The following is a 22,851-nucleotide window of genomic DNA, read 5'->3' on the forward strand; positions in this document are numbered from 1 at the left end:
GCTGTATTCTACTAAACTTCGAGAGAAGACTTAATATAAACACTGACCCAATTGTTCCACAAAATAGAAAGAAACGATTGGCCATCTAACCATGCTTTTTCATACTCTCTCTTTTTTTTTTCCGGAGCTGGGGACCGAACCCAGGGCCTTGCGCTTCCTAGGCAAGCGCTCTACCACTGAGCTAAATCCCCAACCCCTTTCATACTCTCTTGATCTGGAGCAAACAAAAACCTTTACCATCAGGATCTTTATGAACAGTCACTCATAGAATTTCTATGCTAAAATAGGCGATGTTGTGGTAAACAAGAGAAGGATACAAAAATGGATATTTTTTTTGTTTAGGTAATAGTGACAAGAGAAAAATGTTAATGTTAGCAAACAAAGATTTTCACAAATGTTTTGAAACAAAAGGGTCTGCAGATAACAACAGCCACTCCATAATCCAAGAACCAGCAACTACATCAAGAGAGGTATAAAGCACAGAACACAAGTAACAGCATCCACTAAGGGAGCATCATGCTCAGGAGACACAGTGAGCTCCGGCCATTATCAGATTTCAGTCACAGAAACTCCTTTTATGTATGTGGATGTTCTTTCGGTCCCATGTTGGGTGCCAAAATTATCTGCCATAAAGGAAAGAGAAAAACATGTTACCCCAAAGCAAATATGAGTGAAAGTGATCCAGAAATGTGGATTCGAGACACCCAGGGTGATGTGTTCCACTCTGGAAGGGGATATTCGAAGTGTAGTCACAGTATAAGGATCATAAATCAATACATTCAACAAATAAGTTGGCAGAGGTGTTAAGTCAATAGACTATAGGAAGTAATGATTTCCTGTAGGTATCAGGGAGAACTGATCCTATTCAATATCTACAGGAAACACTAGGGTAGGGAGTTTGAGGTCAGCTAAACTTGGCGATACATTCCAAATGGGTTTATCTAATAGTTTTGGGAATATTAGGGTAGGTACAAAGGTTAAAAATACACAGCCACTTTTTAGAGAAGAACCTAAATCGCCCATGATGATCTCTTTACCCGCAACCATAATTATGATGTTCTACCTGGCCAGTGTCAGCCTTCAACTTTGCAAGCCTGATTTGAAGAAGAAGAAAAGAAAGTTGCATGGTCTCCATGGGAAAGACAGATACCGAAAGAAAAGAGAAGAATAGACTGAACCATGTTTTCCTCTGTTTCTCATCAGTTCCTCCAATACAGTAATGCTCCCCCTCTGGGTAGGCATAGAAATAAGCAGCAGACAGGTGAGTGTTCCCACACACTGAAGGAAGCTGCGAGAACTTGGAAATAAGACATTGTCTTGGTTATCTCTTGCCCCACCCAAAGGCACCGTCAAAGGAAAAGGACCCAGGGTGCTTAGGTTCTTCCAGAGTTAAAAATTCTGCCTCTGACAGGAACGTCAGCAAGAACGCTCTCTAGCCAGCAGGGCAGGCCTGGATACCAGTGACAGCAACTGGACTCATTCTGGATCAAGATTACGTTCGATGCAAGATTACTTTTGGCTCTAGGAAATATCGCCTGAAACCGAGCATGTGTTAGCTCAATGTCATTAAGCCCGGCATTGGAGAGTCTTTGGCAGGAGTCTGACCATTGGTTGAAAGCAAATCTTGACTTAAGGAGTGAGTTCTAGGCCATTCTGGGTGAGGCAGAGGTGAGAAATGAAAAGGAAAGGAAACTACATTTGAAACTAGCTTGGGGCTCATGGGCCTGGGGGGACTCACTGAAGCCTTGGTCTCACTCTATCTCCACTCACTGGCTTTAGGGACACCTACGCTGTTGAATATTTTCTCTACGCTATGATGTCTGCTGTTGTGAGCTACATGAGTCCTTTTCATCCATATCTACCAGGAGCAAAAGCGACCTGGAAGAAAGGGAGCCCTCCCAAAGGATTGGGCCATAACCACCTCAATGGTAAAAAGAAAAAGAAAAAACAAAAACCTGAGCACTTGGCTTTTCCCCCTAACCTGCACTTCCTACAACCTGTCTCACTGGAGCAGCACCAAGGGAGGGAAAAGAAATCTGTCCTTCCTTTTGCCCTACTCCAAACCTGCCATCATCCTTCATGTTTGCCTTTTTCTCATGCACATCGTCTGCCTCTCAGCACATCCCTTCCGCATTCCCTCCACAATAGTCCTAGAACCTGCCTGCCTTTCTTGCTCAAGGCCCTGTCATCTCTCCCTGTTATTAAGCTAGCTTTCTGACCCATCTCCCTTCTCACATCAAAGCCATCCTTTTCACTGTCAATAAAGTCATGTCACGTCCCCGACCCAGACCCTCCCTGGCTATGGTTGGCCCTGTCATGTCAAGGAAAACCTTAAATCTATGCAAGGGCTCTGAGACCCACCATGACCTGCCCTCACCTATCTGATGGCCCTCCTGTCATTCTTCCCTGAGTCCCCTCTACTGCCTCCACCTGTGTCCATGCTGCCTGGCAAGTGTTCCCAACTCCTCCAGCTTCAGACCTCGACATTGTGCTCTCTGCCTAGATCCATCATGGAGGCATGGGGCTCGCCCTTCCATCTCCTTTAGGTGTCCGTCCAATGTCTCCTTATTGTCGAGGGCTCCAAAAAGCTCCATGTGAAATGGCCCCATTCTGACCCCCTAGTAATAATCCCTCCTCATCTCAGCCAAGTTCATTTCCTCTTTCACACTCCCCTCCACCCAACGACCATGTATTTATTTGTGGATGATCTTCCCATCCAGCCCCACCGCTGCACCCCCAGTTCCTACAACAATGCCTGGCTTGTAATTGGGGCTCCATAAATATTTGTTCAATGAATAACTAGACCTTAGAGTCAGACAGACTTGGGTTGGAATGCCAGCGCTTCTGTGTTCCAGCTCTGAGTCCCACAGCCAGCACCATAGCCTTGCTGGGCCGCGGCTTTTAATGTTCAAAATGAGAATAATCGTACTAACCCCATAGAATCCTTACAAAGACTGGATGGCCTACAACAGGGCTTGTGGACTTGTGCCTGGCACATGAAAGGCACTCACTAAAGCACAGCTGTCATCATCCATCATCAATGCTGTTATGGCCATTGTCGTTATTATTATTTATACAGAGCCTGAGTCACATGCCCCAACCCAGGGTCCCACCCCAGTTTCCCCAGCTTTCCTCTCCAGCCAGAGGTGGAGTGGGTGATTTGGGTGGTGGCAGCCTGCCCTGTGAGTCAGCCGTGAACCACAGCCACGCTGGGGTCCTCTGGCACAGGCTGCTTTGGCCAAGGAGCTCTTGAGTTGAATCATCGGGGCCATGATTCCAGCTGGAGGATGCTTTGGCAGTGGAGCTTGGCTGGCAGAGTCTGACCTCCCAAGTCCTTCCAGGAAGAGACCGGGCACCTGCCCCATAAAGCTCTCTGATGTTACACCACGCCAGTGTTAAGCCTGTCTATTTGTACAGCATGTAAGAGAAGAAAGAGATGAGGGTAAATGGGAGAGGGCTAGGAAGGGGAAAAGTTGCATTAATCACCTGCTCTGAGCCAGAGTAGTATGGAGGACACCGTCCTGAATTCAAGCTGAATGACCTCAAAATAAGTTCTTAGCTTGTCAGGGCCTCATCTGTGAAGTATGAAAGACAGCATGGCTCTTTCAGAGTTCCAGCAGGATTTACGGAGTGGAAACAGATCTTAGTTACTTTTTCCCTTACCGCAATAAAATGGTTGACAGAAGCAACATACGGGAGGAGGGGTTTGTTTTAGCTCACAGCTTAACCCCCCCCCCATCATCATGGGTGTCTTATGCACTGGTCTATTGCTCTGAAGAGATACCATGACCTAGACAACTCTTATAAAAGTGTTTTATCAGTAGCTTGCTTACAGATTCAGAAGGTTCGTCCTTAATTACCATGGCAGGAAGCATGCTGGCAGGAAAGCAGGCACAGATGGATCTGAAAGCTTACAACTTTTTGAATCCTTAAAGTCCACCCCCATTGTCACTCCTCCTGCAACAAGGCCACACCTGCTCCGGCAAAGCCACACCTCCTAACCCTTCTAAACCTTTCAAACAGTTCTACTCCCTGGTGTCCAAGCACTCAAATATATAAGCCTATAGGAGTGTTCTCCTTCAAGCCACCGTGGGAGGTGGGAGGGGGACTGGCAGCTAATGCTCAGTCCCTAGCAATGGGAGCCCCCAATACAGTTAGTCACATCTCAGTGGATCACGGTGGATCAGGAAACAGAGCGCTCAGTTGGAGAAGCCAGGCCTAGCTAACACTCTCCAGGCTCACCTCTCTTCCCGGGTTTCAGATCCTCCATCTAGGTTCTATCTCCTAAAGCCTCCACGGATTCCCAAAACAGTAGCGCCAGCTTTGGACCAAGTGTTCAAACACACACATGAGCTTGTGGGAGATGGCTTACATTCATGCCAGGAAAAGGCATGCTTTCTTCAAGTAACAAGTCCTTCATGAAGTCTTACTAGAGCTATGACTCTTTTATAAGAGTTGCCTTGGTCATGGTATCTCTTCACACAATAGAACAGTACACAAGGCACCCATGGTGGTAGGGGAAAATTAAGCTGTGAGCTAAAACAAACCCCTCCTCCCGTGAGTTGCTTCTGTGAAACACTTTGCCCTACAAAGTCCCTAGCTTCAGCAACATTTGTAAAAGGAGAGAAGAATTTGCCCTGTCTCATGCCCCTCCTAACTCTCCCTCCCCCAGACATAGGGACATTATTTCATTCCTTCTGCCTTTCACTTTGTCCATAGGCACTTATTGGGCGCCTACTGCATACTGTGCTGTGTCACATGCAAACAGTGACGTGGTAGGAAAAACAGCTAGCATATAAATGCGTAAGAACAAACAAACCATTGTAAAGCCTACTCAGTTCTAGAAATAGGTTGTTAAATAAGAAATAAATACAGCGGGGCTGTCAGAAACATCATCCAAAGTCCTAATAGTCAAGCCAGGAATGAAGAAAGAGGAGGGAAGAACTTTTCCAGGCAGAGGACAGCAGATGTAAAACTCCAAAGCTCAGGCTGAGGAGTGGCAGGTAAATTCTGTGGGAGGAGTCCTGTGTAAAGGCAGAGTAGGAAAAAAAAAAAAAAACAGGCTGAAGGGGGCGGGACCAACACTGCGCTCCTATCCAGAGGTCCCCTCCTCTCCGGCACTGCGGGCCTCACATGGCCTGTTTCCACTGCCTACAAACAGTCGCCTCAGAGATTGTTCCCAGCTTTATGGTTGTTTACAGAGACAGGGCTTGTCTGGGTACATGATGGCCAGAAGACCCCAAGATTGTTTCTGAAGACTAAGATGATAAGAGTAAAGCCGGTGAGGCTCTTCCTGGCAGCACAGCCCCTGGCATGCAGTAGCACTTAAAACAAGCCAAAAAGAAAAAAGTAAGCTCTTTCCAAATAATGAATATGAAAACACCGCTATCTGTAAAATCCCCATATCAACATCTACTCTGTATTATTATCATTTAGTCCTTACTCCCCTGCAGTGCTAGAGATCGCACTTTAGGACCCTGCAAAAGCCAAGAGCCTAGTTTACCACTGAGTTATGCCCCCTAGACATTTCCTCTTCAAAACAAGGTATTATTGGTCGACCAGTATACGAGATTAATGTAAATTTCTCTTAAACCTAGACAACTAACATATCCAGACAGAGTGACCTAGAAGGCCCATGTGGATCATCTCCTTCGTCTCCATCCAGGGTTCTAAGAAGTTGTAGGAGGAGCCAGTGCTGACCCAGGCCCAGCTTCTTTTCAGCATTGTAGAAAGGAACTGAATGGTGCAAGCAGAATTCTGTCTTCCCCCTTGCCGCTTAGAGGCCAGGGAAAGTGTCCTGCTGTCCCTTCTGGGGTAGTTTAGTCTCTGGAATTGCTATAAGGAGAACCGAGGTACAATTTACCGTGGCCTCCAGAAAGCTTTCCGCAGGGTTCAGTGTCTAGGTGCATGGCCAGAGCATCCTACCTTGAACCTCAGTGGTGCTGGTCACCATCTACTGAGTTAACTGTCCCTCTTGGTCCTACCCTGCAAAGACTATGAATTCCTCAGGAACAGGGACTTTCTCAACTACTTTTATATTAGAAATAGGGTCTCTTGTAGCCCTGACTGACCTTGAACTCAGCATGACCTTGAGTTCCCAGTCTTTCTGCCTCTGCCCTTTAAGTGCTGGGGTTACAGGTATCTAATATCACACCAACTCTCTCAAATATTATTAATGCCTGTGTGTGTGTGCGTGCGTGTGTGTGTGTGTGTGTGTGTGTGTATGTGTATTTCAGATATACTTAAGGATTAGTCTAAACAGTGAGCTTATTCTCACTAACCACTTTTATTTTATTTACACACACACACACACACACACACACACACACACCAGCACCATGTTTCTGGTGTCTTCATCTTGAAAGAGCTTACACAACCTTTTGAAGAGTAATATCAGATCAGGCACAGTGGCCCATTCCTACAATCGCAGCCCTCAGGAACCTGGGTATAAGATCCAGTCGTTGGAGGCCAGCCTCGGCTACATGGCAAGACTCTTTCAAACTAAAAGTGGGGAGGGTTAGTCTTTCGATCCCCTTAAGTGTGACCGGGTTGTAAGTGTCATCTGGCCCATTGGCTCGTCCCTGCAGTGGTCTCTTCCTCCAGGAACACTCTTCCAAAGATTTACGCTACTGGTTGCTAGGGAAGAACCTGGAAGACAGTCACGCTTCCCGTGCTGCACCCAGGCAGCCTGGAGCACTAGAGGCATTCGCAGCCCATTCTGGGCTTTCAAAGGAAGTACAGCAGTTCCCAGCAGTGAGCGGTCACTGTGCAAACGCCTGGCCAGGTAGCTCAGAGCACCGAGGTTGATCCTTCCAAGGCAGTGCATCTTCAATCGGTGGGACTGTGTGCAGTTTGTGTCTCAGATAAAAGTGCCTCGTGAAAGTCAGTGAGAGACAATTGAGAGCCATGGTGGGTGGTTTGGGAGTTTCTTCAGTATCCAACAGATTCACACACCCTATTAGTAATCCTACGTTCTTTGGTAATGAAATATTATGTTCACTGGGCTTTCTTGGAACACTTAACAAGTTTACCAGGATGTAAATAATTGTTGAGCTAGTTAGCTTTAATCTCTTCAGAAATGAAACTTTTGGCCTAAGGATGATTTTTATTTAAAAAAAAAAACTAAATTGGGCAACACAACCCCAGAAAGTTTGGGAATCACTAGCTTGGGGCTTCTGTAACTTCTACGTATCTCTTCTAAGCTTTGGGTGAAGAGCTCAAGAGCTGATTCTGAACTAAAGCATGGGTATGGCCTGACAATAATGTCACTCAGAACCTATTCCTCTAGGGGAGGAAGGAAAGCTCGTGCACGTTTATGTCTGTGCAGGTGCACATGCACCTCTGGAGTCATTTCTCAGGAACTGTCTCCCCTGATTTAGAGACAGGGTTTCTCACTGGGACTTAGGACTTGCTGATTAGGCAAAGACACAAGGATCTGCCTGCCCAGCCCTGGGATCCCAAGTGTGTGCTACTATACCTGGCTTTTGTATAGGTGCTGACGATGGAACTCGGGTCCTCAGGCATGCACAGTAGGCCATTTTGGACTGAGCCATCTCCCCGGTCCCTAGAACCGTTTCTTAACTCCTGCCTTGTAAGAGTAGTTGCTGCAAGAGTCATTAAAACCGTCCTAGGAGGTAAGCAGGAAGCCTGACCCCCTTACCCTATATAGCTAGTTTATTAGTGTGCTGTTGTGGCTTTGAAATGAGCTGGATGCCTGCCTTTCTAGTACAGGGACAGGAAAACAAGTCTCCATTTGTATGCCATGATTATGCCTCTGTTATCTCAAACAAGGAGTAGCCTGTTTGCCAATGGCCTGCCAGCTCCCCTTGCCAAAAAGTAAGACCACAGAGTGACTGCCCAGAACTGGATATTGTTATTGGTGGATTCCTTCTGCTTTTAGCTGGTGGGTCAATAACCTGGGTCCGTAAATTACCTTAAGTGTTTATCTTTTTTTTTTAAGTGTGTACCTTGGCCATAGCAGGAAGGAACATGCTCTAAGCCTGGTCTTCTAGGGAGATGTGATGGGAATATTCTGAGCTAGGGTGAGCAGCAGGCCAGCACATGCTATAAAGTTTTGTTGTTGTTGTTTTAAGATTTATTTATTTTATGTATGTGAGAAGATTGTTGCTATCTTCAGACACACCAGAAGAGGGCGTCAGATCCTGTTACAGATGGTTGCGAGCCACCATGTGGTCGCTGGGCATTGAACGTAGGACCTTTGGAAGAGCCGCCAGTGCTCTTAACCCCTGAGCCATCTCTTCTCTCCAGTTTTTGAATGGTCTGAAACAGTGCAGTGAGCTTCATATGTGCTCACGCACCATGCTTCTGGGGAGGGTCTGAACCCCATTTCTACACTAATCTCAAAGGGAAGATGGATTCAATGTGAAGGTTTGTATATCTCAGCCCTTGTGTACCCCTTTACCTCGGGGTCCCCCACTAAAAGCCCCTTCATTGGCTCTTCAGCAAATGTCCGTTGTGCCGGGCCCTGTGCTGGGTGGTACACTATAGGATGGATAGGAAGAAGAATGGTATCATCTGTGGAGTGCTTGTGATGAGTCCTGCAGTATTTTAGAGCATTTCCATGTAGGGTCTTGCATAATGTCCCACTACAGTGCTCAGTGACAGCCCAGCGCTCCATGAGGGAAGTAAGGTGAGATCGACTGATTAATCTCCCCAAGGTCATTCAAGAAAGTAAGCGATGGGGGCTGAGATTTCAGCCCGTATTTTCAAACGTTCTATTGTGTTGCTCCCTAGGAAGACCAGGGAGCCTTACACTCTTATAAGAAAGAGGCCCTGTGCGCGTTCATTTTCAACTCGGCCCAAGATAGCAGACGCACCAAAGGTCTAAGGTCTCAAAACCGTACATCGACTCCGGTGGGAGTGAGGACGTCCAACAGCAGGAGCCGATGGCTAGAAAGCAGGGAGAGGCCCCGGTTTCTCTTCATAGTCACCTTTCCAGAACTAACCAGATTCACAGAAGAATTGCATGAAATCCTGCCTACAGAACCAAAAGGAACACCAACAGAGTGGCCCGTCTCCAGATTCTGACCTTTGGTCTAATGGTCACATGAGAGAGGGCATCCCCCCACTTCCTCAGCAATTCGACCACTCCCTCCTAGGCTCTACCTCTTTAAGCTCCCTTACCACATCCTACTAGCACATTTCGGGCCAAGCCGCCCACCCGTGAGCCTTTGGAAGACACAATCCAATTATATGAGTTTTGCATTTTTACCCTAGATAAACCGAGGGTGCAGGCCACTTCCAATGGCTCCGATGCTCTCCTGCAGGTGGCCTGGGAAGGATACACCGCAGTCGGTCAAGGCTCCATCCCACAGCACAGAGAACACTAATTCCACTGAAGCTGTCAACAGCTGTGGGGATGGGAGCAAAGCACACCTTGTTCTCTGCATCATCCCTAACTCTCCTGCTTCCAGATCAATGGCGTCCATGTACCTGTTTGTTACACAGTCCTCTCCTTCCCAGCACACACTGGGAGGTGGCAACTTTGTCTCCTTTCCTCAGTTCCAACTGAGATAGAAGGGCCTCGCTTTACATGTCCTTGAGTCAGCATATTCAAAGGAGATTTCCAGTGAAGTACAGAGAAATCTTATCAGCAGGTGACAGCTTAGGGTTGAGAGGAAGATGGAGACTTTTTATCTTTTTCCAGATTTTCTTTTATATTGTAGCCCTTGTGAGACTGTACATGTGTGATTTTTTTTCCAACTACAAAAGTACACTTTATGAAGACTGATCAAAGTGGTTACAAAATTGCATTCCCTTGATCTCTTGAAAGCAGCTTTCCTGAAATGGCGGGGTTTTTTTTAAGGAAAAGACATAAGGACATGAGATTCTTTGCAACGAATTGTGTAACAAGAAAGCTTATGTTGAGCTGTGAGATAGTTCAGTCAGTAAAGGCTTGCTTTGCAAGCATGAGGTTCTGAGTTCAATTCCCAGGACCCCTTTAAAATAATAATAATAATAATAATAATAATAAATATAGTAGTGTCTGTTTGTGATCTCAACACTAGCAAGATCTAGAGACAGGCAGATCCCTGGAACTCTGGCCAACTCAGCCTACTTTGGTGAATCGCAGGCCACTGAGAGACTCTGACTCAAAATAACATGGTTGATGGCTTTTGAGGAAGGAAAACTGAGACTGTTTATTGGCTTTCAAATGCTCACCTACACACACACACACACACACACACACACACACACACACAGAGAGAGAGAGAGAGAGAGAGAGAGAGAGAGAGAGAGAGAGAGAGAGAGAGAGCGCTCTAACCCCTGTATGGTGGTATTTACAAATGAGTCCTTTGAGAGGTTTGATTGATGGGCCATGGGTGGGACTCTCCGACTGACTTTAGTGTTCCTCTGAGGAGACACCAGTGAGCCTGTTCCTACCCTTCACGTGAGGACCTGGCAAGAAGGTAAACCACCTGCAGGTCATGAAGTGTACCTACCTTCAGTCATAACGTCCTTGATGTCAGACTTCCCAGCCCTCAGAGCTGTGAGAATAATCCTCTCAATATGCAAGGTTCTGCTCTGGGGCCTGGAACAGAGGAAGACTGGGAGCCACAGTGAATGAGCCAGCTGAGATCATGGCCGGGTTGTCCCCACAGCGCCCCTTGGAGGGAGCATGGGCAAATGCCACTTGGCTTATGCTGCAGGAATTGCTGTGATTCCTTTCCTCTTAGAGAAAAAACTGGATGGCGTTTGTCCCAATGTGCTGTGTTTGCTATTTACAACACACAAAGGAGAGGTCCACACCCACTACCAGACACTGCCACTTGCGCTTTTAACCTCCTTATGACAATAATTTTTATATCCTTGTCTCTTGTCTGTTTCTCTCAGTTCTGCTTGGTTTTAAATTTTTATTATGGAAATTTTCAAGTATACACAAAAGAGGAGAAAATGGTCAATACTTCAGCTTCCACCAATACTTATTCATGGTCAGTTTTGCTACACACACACACACACACACACACACACACACACATATATATATATACATATACATATATACATATACATATATACATATATACATATATACATATATATATATATATCCTCCCAAACCCCAGATACTTTTTCATTTAAAAAATCTGAGTTCTGGTTCTCAGATAATTTCTCCTTCTAAAGCACGTGATTCAGTGTTGTGTTTTCTCCCTTGGTATATGCCCAACCAGGAGCCATGAGCACCCTGGAATCCCATCCCATTGCTCCATCCCCATTAGGAGTCCCTGCCACCCACCTTTGCCCCGGGTCTTGGCAGCAGCCACCTCTCTTCTTTCTGTCTCTATGGCTCGCTGCATGGTTTCAGAGCAAATCCCAGAGCATGTCATTTTATCCAGAAATAGCCTGAATGTATTTTTAACACATAAAGGCTTCTTTTTTGCTGTAACATAGCTGAATACCATTATTACACCTACAATTTATTAATCCTCAGCCTAACAAGCAGTCAGTGTTCAATAGCTCCCCTTTTTAGATGAATCTTTTGTTTTGTTGGTTTGTTATTGATGATGATGATGGTGATGGTGGTGATGGTGGTGATGGTGGTGGTGGTGATGGTGGTGGTGGTGATGGTGGTGGTGGTGGTGATGATGATGATGGTAGTGATGGTGGTGGTGGTGGTGGTGATGGTGGTGCTGCTGCTGATGATGATGATGTTTCAGTAAGACTCCTGGTATGTAATTCTTACTGACCTGGTACTCACTGTGTAGCCCAGGTTGGCTACCTGAGCTTTCCAAGGGCTACACCACCATGTGAGTAGTTCCTCACTCTGGCTGTAGTCACACAGCTAGAGTGAATATGGCAGCCCTTCTGACTCTGTTGTTACTGGGGCTTTCCCCTATGACGTGTATTCATTGAAGGGAAAAACAAGTGCTTTGTGTATAGAATTTCTTCCATTCTGAGTTTATCTGGTAGCATCCTGTGGTCTTCCCTGGGAACTGGGCGGATAGGAGATGCCATGCAGGCCAGGTCCTAAGGTGAAGAGAGAACACTGTTTGAATGGGTAAGGACATTATCCTACATCATACCTGAGGCAAAGCCATGTCTGGAAGTTCTCTTTCCACACAAAGCTAATGTATGAGTTCAGGTGTTGTCTTCATGACCCCTACCTTGGGAAATTCCTAGCAATTCTTCCCCAACAACCTGGACATCTACCACTGTTGCTATGGGGTTTGCCAAAGGATGCCCTCCTTGGCCCTCACTCCTCCATATATTATCAGAGAAGCACATTTCTTCATCCTTTTCAGAATAATGGTGTGTCTTAATTTCCTCCGAAGGTGGCAGCCACTTATTTCTAAGTCGTGGACTGTTAACAATTTGATGTATTCAAATCTGTTGAATTCATTATTCTTTCTGACACTCAAATGATCCATCTCTGGTTTCTAGGAGTCCTTCATGCAATAGATTCACAGTCTTGACGTGTGCTTCTCTCTTCTCACGACGATGAGATGCTCCCAGATCACCACACACTTTCTACCTAGATTCTAGGATCAGCCGTCCCTCAAGGAGCTTGGCTCCCTTCGGGATAACAGCATTTTTAAGGGCTATAATAAAGTACTAAGCATGTTCCTTGCTATTTTGCTGGCCACTTCTTCTAGGTCTTCTTTTTTTTGGGGGGGGGGATAGGAAAAAAATAGATCATAAATCTACACTGACATTTTAAATTTAAATTTCATTGGACATTGAACTGCCTGAGGATCCAGCTATACCTCTCTTGGGCATATACCCAAAAGATGCCTCAACATATAAAAGAGACACGTGCTCCACTATGTTCATCGCAGCCTTATTTATAATAGCCAGAAACTGGAAAGAACCCAGATGCCCTTCAACAGAGGAATGGATACAGAAAATGTGGTACATCTACACAATGGAATATTACTCAGCTATCAAAAACAACGGCTTTATGAAATTCGTAGGCAAATGGTTGGAACTGGAAAATATCATCCTGAGTGAGCTAACCCAATCACAGAAAGACATACATGGTATGCACTCATTGATAAGTGGCTATTAGCCCAAATGCTTGAATTACCCTAGATCCCTAGAACAAACGAAACTCAAAACGGATGATCAAAATGTGAATGCTTCACTCCTTCTTTAAATGAGGAAAAAGAATACCCTTGGCAGGGAAGGGAGAGGCAAAGATTAAAACAGAGACTGAAGGAACACCCATTCAGAGCCTGCCCCACATGTGGCCCATACATATACAGCCACCCAATTAGACAAGATGGATGAAGCAAAGAAGTGCAGACCGACAGGAGCCGGATGTAGATCTCTCCTGAGAGACACAGCCAGAATACAGCAAATACAGAGGTGAATGCCAGCAGCAAACCACTGAACTGAGAATAGGTCCCCTATTGAAGGAATCAGAGAAAGAACTGGAAGAGCTTGAAGGGGCTCGAGACCCCAAAAGTACAACAATGCCAAGCAATCAGAGCTTCCAGGGACTAAGCCACTACCTAAAGACTATACATGGACTGACCCTGGACTCTGACCCCATAGGTAGCAATGAATATCCTAGTAAGAGCACCAGTGGAAGGGGAAGCCCTGGGTCCTGCTAAGACTGAACCCCCAGTGAACTAGTCTATGGGGGGAGGGCGGCAATGGGGGGAGGGTTGGGAGGGGAACACCCATAAGGAAGGGGAGGGGGGAGGGGGATGTTTGCCCGGAAACCGGGAAAGGGAATAACACTCGAAATGTATATAAGAAATACTCAAGTTAATAAAAAAAAAAAAAAAGAAAAAAAAATTTAAATTTCAGATAAGAGATATTTAAGTTTCTTTGATTTTTTTGAAACCGTATTTCTTCTTCACTGAGGACTAAGGATATGACTGGGTGGTGTAGCACTTGGCAAACATGGGGCAGGAAAAAGAAAGGAAGGGTAGGGAGAGGAAAGGAGGGAGGGCTAGTAGGAGGGAGGGGAAGGGAGGATCTTGGCTCCTGAGAATGCTGACATTATTGTTATCTGGGACCTTTTCAAAGAGCCTTTCCATTATTCCTACAATGTCGACACTGAATATCAACCTATATACATCTTTTTGTCGTTTTTAAGAATCCATTCCATACTTTCCACCAAGGATATACAGTGACTTGTTGCATGATATGAATCCCCCATATCCCCGTCTGGCTTCAAACGAATGAGAGTCAAACTAGGAGTTATTTATCAGGCTCTGCACAATTACTGGGGGGTGACTCCCACTCTAATTCTCTAATGCTAGACTGGCTACTTCTCCAACCGTGCTCCCCAAATGCTTGAGGGTTTGACTTTTCCTGAGTTATTTCTGCTCCAGCAGTCTGGCGTCCAAGGGAGGCATCTCACTTGGGCACGTCCTGCGGGTCCATCAAGACTAATGGAGACCTCCTGTTCTCTCTGATTTCCCTCCTCCTCTCTCCTTCCCTCTCCTCATGGTTTCTACCTGGGACCCCAGCCCAGTAATTCAAACTCCACCTCTCTCTATTCTTCCCAGTAACGGCTATAGCCATTTTTATTTAACTGGTGGTTTTAAATTAGAGAGTAAGGTTTGCACAACAGAGGCTGGTGCACATGGGAATTTGCTCGTCTCGAGGCAGCCAGATCTTGGAGTACAGAGCCTGGCCTATGAATACAGGAAACACCAGACCAACCCCTGACAGTCACTGTTGTGTGAAGTCGCCGTTGTCCAGGTTAAACCAACTGAGCCATGTCCCATGCACCAACTATTGATTAGACAGAAGGGCGTGTAGCATTTTTTTTTCTTTAGCACCCTCCAAGTATTAGCTGCCTGTAGATCCTTTCAGTGTCTTCAAATGTCTCAAGCTACGTGGAGCCCGGCATACTCTGGATGTGGTCTTAGGCACCCCCTCCATCAGAAATAAGTCTGTCAGGCTCCGTACGTACATGCAAGCCTTCAGTTCTTAGCCTGCACAGCTCACCCCCTCCCTTCACTCTGTTCAAGCTTGTCTTCACTCATCCTCTGGGTGGTTCCTCTTCCCACCCAGCACTCCTCGCTCTGTTTTATCTTACTCCACAGCATTTCCCTCCTTTTCTATCACACCATTAACAGTTTGTTGGCTTAAACACCGTGCATCAACTTTCTGTTACTGTCAAAAGCACTTACCAGATAATTAACTTTAAAAAGTTCGTTCTGGTTCACAACTGTGGATGCTGCTTGGGTCTATGGTGAAGCAGTACATGCTGGAAGGTGAGTGCTAGAGAAAAGCACTCACCTAGAGGTGGTTGGGAAGCTAAGAAGAAAAGGCAGGAGCTGGGATCCCAATATCCTCCTCCGAGACACACACACCACAGTGACCTAAAGTCTTCCCACTAGGCACATCAGAACGTGATAGCACCCTGGGAGGAAGCATAAGCCTTCAACACACGGCTCTTCGGTGGCATTTCAGATCCAAACTATGGCAGCCATGTATAACAGTCCATAGAGAAAAATGGGAAGCTAACTAATTGTTTAATGGCTGAATGAACACACCTAAGAGTGTATCCCTGAGAACTCAAGACGCATCGGTTCCGTGTCACCCGACACCAGATCCTTGCATTCTTCATTGTGCTGGTTAATGTTGTCAGCTTGACAGATTCTGACATCACAGGAAAATGGGTTTCTAGGCATGCCTAGGTGGATGGGGTATCTCGATTGAGTTAATTGATGCAGGGAGCCCCATCTTGACTGTGGGTTGGATTATTCCCTTCGCAGGAAAACCTGAACTGTAAAGAGAAAGCAAGCTGAACACTAGAAAGCATCCATTGCTGTCTTCTTTTTGGCTACGGATACGATAGGAGCAGCGGCTTCTCCAGGACTGTCTTATCTTGAATTGTGAGCCAGAATAAGTCCTTTCTCCCTTGAGTTGCCTGTACCAGGATGTTTTATCAGCAGGAGAAAAGACTAAGACAATAAAGTATTTTCATGCTGGCATATAACACACATTTATACGCTCCTGAACATCTACTTACTCTAAAAATAAATAAATAACTAAAACAATTTTTCTTCCCAATCCTGCTCCTGGAATAGTGACTCTCTGAGACTAATTGTTTATTACTAAATGCCTGGACCATAAGCTTTGGCTCCTTCCCTGACTAGCTTGCAACTTATTTAGTCCAGTTAAACTATTATACATCTAACACTTGATTAGTTACGTCTCTCTAGTCCTGGCCAGCTTTTCTTCGCATCTCCTTAGCGTCTCCCTCAGCATCTCTCCGGAATCTCCTTTATTGTATCCTGAGTTCAGCTTCCTCTACTTTATGTCCATCTCCTCTGTCTGGCTCCTGAATCGCTCTTATACTCTCACTATTTCCCAGAATCCTCTTCCTGCCAGTGCCCCACCTGCTTCCTGCCTCAGCTCACTGGCCATCAGCTTTTTTTATTGACAGGTGATCCTTACAAGAGATTCTCTCTACAACTTGTCATATCTAAGATTAATGCCTTGTAAATTGTGTGCTGTTGCTGCTGCTGTTGTTGTTGTTGTTGTTGTTGTTTAAAGAATAATGACAAAAAAGTCTCCATATGTTTGGTATGAACTGAATTTTTTGGCCACATATTTTCAATCCACAGTTGGATAAAAACAGGGACACAATACCGGTAGCTAAGAGGGGGGAAAAGTGTTTACAAATGTGCGATATCAGGTACTGGCCTGGAGTGTGGGGGTATAAGAAGGACAGGAGACTAATTATTCTTATCCATTGGGCTTGATACCCATTAACTGCCTTGCTTCCAGTAATGCAGCTCAACTTAGCATTTGCCCTCCTAAGATCCATGTGGAGATGCCGTAGATAGCACTTCCAGGTCTTTGTCAACCATGAAATCCTGAAAGTCCACATTTCTCCTTGGACTTGGGTGACAGAATATCTCGGTCTCAGAGGATGTCTTTGCATTTCCCCAGCTTCTGTGTCCCCATCCGTCTTCCCAGCCCATTCTGCCAATGGTCACCCTCATCTGCACATCACTCATGATCCTGACGGGCCCTTCTCAGACAAAACCCCAGCTGTCAGTTAGGTTGCATCTCCTAACTCTTACCTGAGATAATAACTACTTTACAGGATGATTGTAATTTTAATTAAACTATGATAATTAATCATCCAAGGACTTACCTAGCCTGATGTCTACCACATTCTACGTGCTCAATAGAAGTTGGTTTTCTTTAGTTGGGTAACTGTTGAGGATTTTTTTTGCAGACATAGAAGCATAGGTAAACACTTTGTTTCCTACAATAATTCCTTCAATTGCAAACTACTTCCCCCACACTCAGCCAAAGCCCACGTCAGCTCATGGTATGGTATGGATCATATAAAGCTGAGGCTCATTGGAGAGGTCCAAGGACACAGTAGATGTTATTAAAATAAGTATATTTATTTGTTGGTCTTTTCTTGTTACTGTAGCTTCTCGGTAACATACTAGGGAGTAGGGATCTCAAGGAAGATAGAGTCGGTCTATAAACCCTCTAGTCCCACCCCTACAGTCCCATTTCAGCCAGCTACGTCCCGTGTCCACAAGGTCCTACAGCCATCTTGAACAAGCACCACCAGCAGGACACCAAGGGTTCAAACACACGAGCTTTTGGGAGGACACTTCCTATTCAAGCCGCATGGGAGTAAACAAATGGTCAAATGGGAATTCCTGAGGACTGGAGGGTGATTAGACTTTCTCATTAGTTGGCCATTTACTCATCTGACCACATAGTTAAGAAAGCAAAATGAGTCAGATGGGGGAAAACCCATGGAAATTGGCAAATGAAGTGATTCAACAGACTATGGCAATGGTGGCTTAGAACACAGAATCATTTGAAGTAACCCTGGGAATCACTGTGCTTCTAGATGGTTTTGAATAAATTAACTTGTTCTCTAGCCGCAGTATTACAAGCTGCTGCCTTCACTTTCTTCCCAAGTAGATGAAGGAATGCGGATATAGGCAGATGGCAAGACCTTTTTTTTTTCTTCTTGGACCAACATACACTAAGACAAGGTAGAGGCTCCCTGAAGAGGAAGGAGCTGCCATGACTACTCACAAACCCTACCCCTCATTGGAGATTCTGAGCATATGATGAGCAGTCCTTTGGGAGTGTAGATCTTTGTCCTGTCCCAGGTTGGAATTCCAGGTCTTCACAGAAGAACTCCCTTCAGAAATCCTGGTCCTTCTACAGTTCCTGTTGTTCTCTTTGGCCACTTTCTCTCCTGGTGTCTCTTCAGGATATATGTGTGCACATGCATATATGCATACACATATATATCATATACATCATATATACATTTGGATTTGCATCATACATATTACATACATCATATACTTCATATATACATACACATATACATATACACACAAGGGAAATAAAGCAGTTCTGTGGGCAGTAGGGAGACGCAGGTGGAACCCTGAACATGAATATGATGGGGAGAAAGTGGGCAGGAAAAACAGAGATATCATAGGAAACCAAGAGCAGGAGAATGACTTTGAGAAGAGAGGAAAGGCAAGCTGAAGGTGAGAGGGTGAAAGATGGTGGGAAGAAATACCTAGAGAAAGATGAGAATCAAGCAAGCAATTAAACAGGAAAATGGAATATATAAAAGAGGGAGAGAAAGAGATGTTAGGAGGAGAGAGAAACAATGAGGTGGGAAAGGAAGAAAAGAGAAGGCAAAAGGAGGCCGGGAGGGGAGAAAAGAGCAGAGCTGCAGGCAAGATGGGGTGGGTGGTGAGGCTGTCTTCACAGTTGAAGTTCTTTGGGTAGCACATGGGTCTGCTTGGGTCACAGCTCGTTTGGGCCTTCCTGTTTTCCTCATCTTTGTAAACCCTTGGAGGCTTTTCCAGCCAGTAAATCAGGCAGAGTACCAAGTCTCCCTGGCCGGGGCCCAGCTCTACACCCCACAACTGTGCTTCTCATGGCCCTCCATACCCCACATCTCCATCCTGAGGGCCATCTCAGAGTCCTCTTCAGCTCTGCCAACCAGCTACATGCCACCTGCCTCTTTTCCAGGATCCCTGGTTCCATTGGGGTTTTTGACACTCTGACAAGGTAGCATCCAGCCTAGAAAAAAAAATCCTCTTATAAAAAGACATACTTTTCCAGGGGCTGGGGCGATGTTTCAGTGGGTAAGCCTTACTGGAGTTCAGATCTCCAGAACTCACATAAATGGTGGGTGAGCATGGCAGCCGGCCTGTAATTCCATCAAGTCTCCCTTGAAGGCTGAGACAGGAGAGACCTGAGAAAGGTGGTTAGCAAGACTAGCTGTGCAGGTGATCTCTGGCTTTGATTGAGAGACCCTGCTTCAATGAATAAGGCAGAAGAATGACTGAAGATGTTTCATGACACCAACCTTGGGCCTCCACACAGCTACCACAACATTGGAGAAAAAAAACACATCCCCAAAGCTTTGCCATTCTCTGGCTCGTTATGTCTTCCACTACCATGGCCCTCTCCCAACCACAAGTTCTAGTCTCTATCCAGCCTCTTGGGGTCATTCCAGAAAACACCTATAATTATCATGCCAGACAGGAATGTGATGACTTAAAACAAAACCTATTGTCCATCTCCATCACCAAGAAGCTCAGCATCTAATGGGAGACAGGCACAGGAGATCCAGAGGAGAGCCAGAATGCTATGGAGCCCCAGCATCATACAATATAGGGAGCCCTTGGTAAAGAAAATAATACCCTGCTGCTAGGGGCATTTGGCTCTTTGGAAAGAGCCCATGGATGAGTTATGCCAGCTCCAGAAGAAGTAGGATGAGTCTCATCCACCACCACCACCACCACCATCACCACCGCTACTCAGACTCAGACAGGAGGCTTCCAGAGGGTGGTGGGCTATCATGCTGGCCCGCTGGTTCAATCGCTACATTTATACTCTTTCTGTTTAGTTTCCTTTTGTCCCCATTGGGGTTAAGGGGAAATCCCATTGCATCCTACGGCTTAGACTGCGATTGAGATAAAGTCTGATTGGCTAAAACAAACTAGACATTTCTGTTTCCCCTAATGGAACTGGGTAAAAGGAAGCCCAGAGCTGGTATGGAGCCTCCATGGTTTCAGGGGTCACTCTCCTTTTTCATGGGAATCATCCACTTGTCATCTATGAAGGTGTCTTAGTTAGGGTCTGATTGCTGCGAACAGACACCATGACCAATGTAAGTCTTATAAGGGACAACATTTAATTGGGGCTGGCTTACAGGTTAAGAGGTTCAGTCCATTATCCTCAAGGCAGGAGCATGGCAGCATCCAGGTAGGCCTGGTGCAGGAGGAGCTGAGAGTTCTACATCGTCATCTGAAGGAAGCCAGGAACAGACTGACCATCCTCAGGCAGCTAGGAGAAGTGTCTCCCAGCCCACCCCACCTTGACACACTTCCTCCAACAAGGCCACACCTTCTAATAGTGCCACTCCCTGGGCCAAGAATGTGCAAGTCAGAAGGCAACAGGAGAAGGTCTAGAGCAAGGGGGAAAGCCCAGCCCCTCTCAGCAGTTCACTCCCCTTCTTTGATCACACCAAAGCGCCAAGACGTCATCACATGGCTGCAATAAGGTGTTAGGGGAAAGGGAAAACGTTGTGTTTATTCTGGTGGCCAAGGATCCCTATGTCAAAAGAGAATACAGATGGAGAAAGGGTGCTATGAACATTGGACATCCCTAAGGCTGCCTACCATGCACACTGTGCGGTCTAGAAGCCACGGAGCAGAAGGTCTAGTCTTTCTGAAGCCTCTAGTGTGAAGCCCGGCTGTGCTGTGCTGTCCTAGTGTGAAGCCCGGCTGTGCTGTGCTGTCCTAGTGTGAAGCCCGGCTGTGCTGTGCTGTCCCTGCGAGCTCTCTCTTTCACTCTGATCACTCTGAACCCCTGCGTCTGAGCCCACGCACTGGCTAAAAATGATGCCCTAATGCCACTCAAAGGACACTGGAGGGAGGCCAGACAATACCAACTGCGAGGGAGGTACCAAAAAGGAAACAGGGGTGTGTGTGTAAACCAAACGTCAAAGGTTTATCAATTCCAAATGAGCCAGAGCCACAATAGGATGCAGCCCAAGGAGCTCTACAGGAGTCACCACTGAGGAGGTCGGGTGGCTTTTATTGATTGCCGGGATCTGGAATCACCTTGGAGACAAGCCGCTGGGCGCATCCACGAGGCTTACCTAGATTAGGTTAGCCGAAGCGTAAAGGCCCATCCTGCCTGCCAGGGTAAATATGAAGGAGGGAAACAATGGCATTCGTAACTGCTCAGTGACTGTGCATGGGGTGTGATTGGCCACCTCATGCTCCCTCCACCAAGGGGCTGTCCCCTCAAATTGTGAGCCAAAATAAACCTACCCTTCCAACTTCAAGTTTTCCAGGTAGCTTGTCCTGGCAGCGGGCCACAGAAGTAAAACGGAAGCCAACGTGGCTCCGACGTGACCCAAGAGAGTGAGAGCTGAAGACTGTGGCTTGAGAGATGAGCGTAAAGTAGAAGCTAACAGAAACAGAGAGCGGTGAGAAGCCAGGGTGCTCATAGCAGACGGCAGACCCTGTGTTGGCTGGTCCCATCCTCATAATCCACAATAACTGAGACTGGACTATAAATGACAAAGACGCTGTGGTACGGCTTATCTCACAGAGACCAAAACAACAAAACTTAACTGAGTTGAAGTGCATTGTTCTTTCCTGCACGAATCTAAACGTACAAAATACTGAGGGGAGGTTACAGCACTGGGGACATTGGGTAACATGGACCTCCGTGCTACCACTCAGCCATCCCAAAAATATGACTCCTATCTCGTTGCCCAAGATGGCCGCTGCTACTCAAGTTACCGTGTCCACATCACAACCATAAGAAAGTAGGAAGGGGAAATGAAGGTCTCTAACCTCCAGGGACCACCAAGGAGCGGCTCACACCACAGCTACTTCATTCTCACTGACTAGAGCTTAAAGAGTTCACCACATCCACTTGGACACTAGAACCAAAGAATCTGTATCTTGGAGACCAGGTCCTCAGCTTAAAAGGCATGGGGACAGCCGGCAGTCAGAGCCTCAGGAGACCCAAGACAAAGGGACAAGGCACACCCTCCCCTCTGCTACAGCTGGAAGGAGAGAGGGGTCCGTGAGCTGGAAAATGAATAGAACCTAGGGACCTCTTCCTTCCTGGTCGACCTTGTTCGCTCTGTAACGTGTGTCTGTCTGAGCATCATTACTGCGAGGTTGGGCTCTCGAAGGACAAAGAGAAGGCTTGCTTACCTACAACCCTCATGGCTTGTGGCTGCACCTGAGCGAGCTGCTTAGTATCAGAGTTGGGCCTCTGGGTCTGGGTTTTCTTGTAGGCACTGTGCTCTGATGCACTGACTTTGGATAAAGACAACTCAGTCACCACATCTGGAGAAAGACCACAATGTGTAGCTTGCACGCCTTGCCCCTGAGGGGTCCTTTGTACACTGTGAAGTCGATGCGATTGTGCATGGACACACTATGGAAGGGATGCTGTTATCAGAGTTGAGATGTGAAGAGCGGGGGACATGGGAAAGAAGGTACCCTGGGGTTCACCCTACACTTGTCCCAATTCCAGCCACACTGTCCCTGCGCTCAGACTTCCCCTTGGGATTTCTCCCTGCCTTTGGCCCAGTGTCAGATGCTCCACTGTCAACATAAGAAAAAAAAGCAAGAGTGTCATTTAAGACAAGTAGTGTCCCCATGGCCAGCTGGAGGGGTCACTCCACTTTGTTGTCCATGGACTTTAAGATCCAGCATCTGCTTGAGATCGCTGCCATAGAGACTTGATTTTGTACCCTCCCCTTGGTCTTGGGAGCTTTCTTAAGACCTCTTTTTTACCTCAGAACATTATCCTGTGGCCCTGGTCTCAACCCAGTAAACAGGACAAGATTCTCCTCAGGCTTCTGAACTATAAAGCCAGCAA

The 22,851-nt window shown here is 46.3% G+C and overlaps 1 protein-coding gene across 4 annotated transcripts in view; it reads left to right on the plus strand.

The window, feature by feature from the left end:
- The window catches only part of Syn3 (synapsin III), a 448,670-nt gene that overhangs the window by 393,515 nt on the left and 32,304 nt on the right, over positions 1-22,851 (plus strand).

Source organism: Rattus norvegicus, chromosome 7, assembly GCF_021556685.1.
Source record: "Rattus norvegicus strain SHRSP/BbbUtx chromosome 7, alternate assembly SHRSP_T2T, whole genome shotgun sequence".
Classification (NCBI taxonomy): Eukaryota; Metazoa; Chordata; class Mammalia; order Rodentia; family Muridae; genus Rattus; species Rattus norvegicus.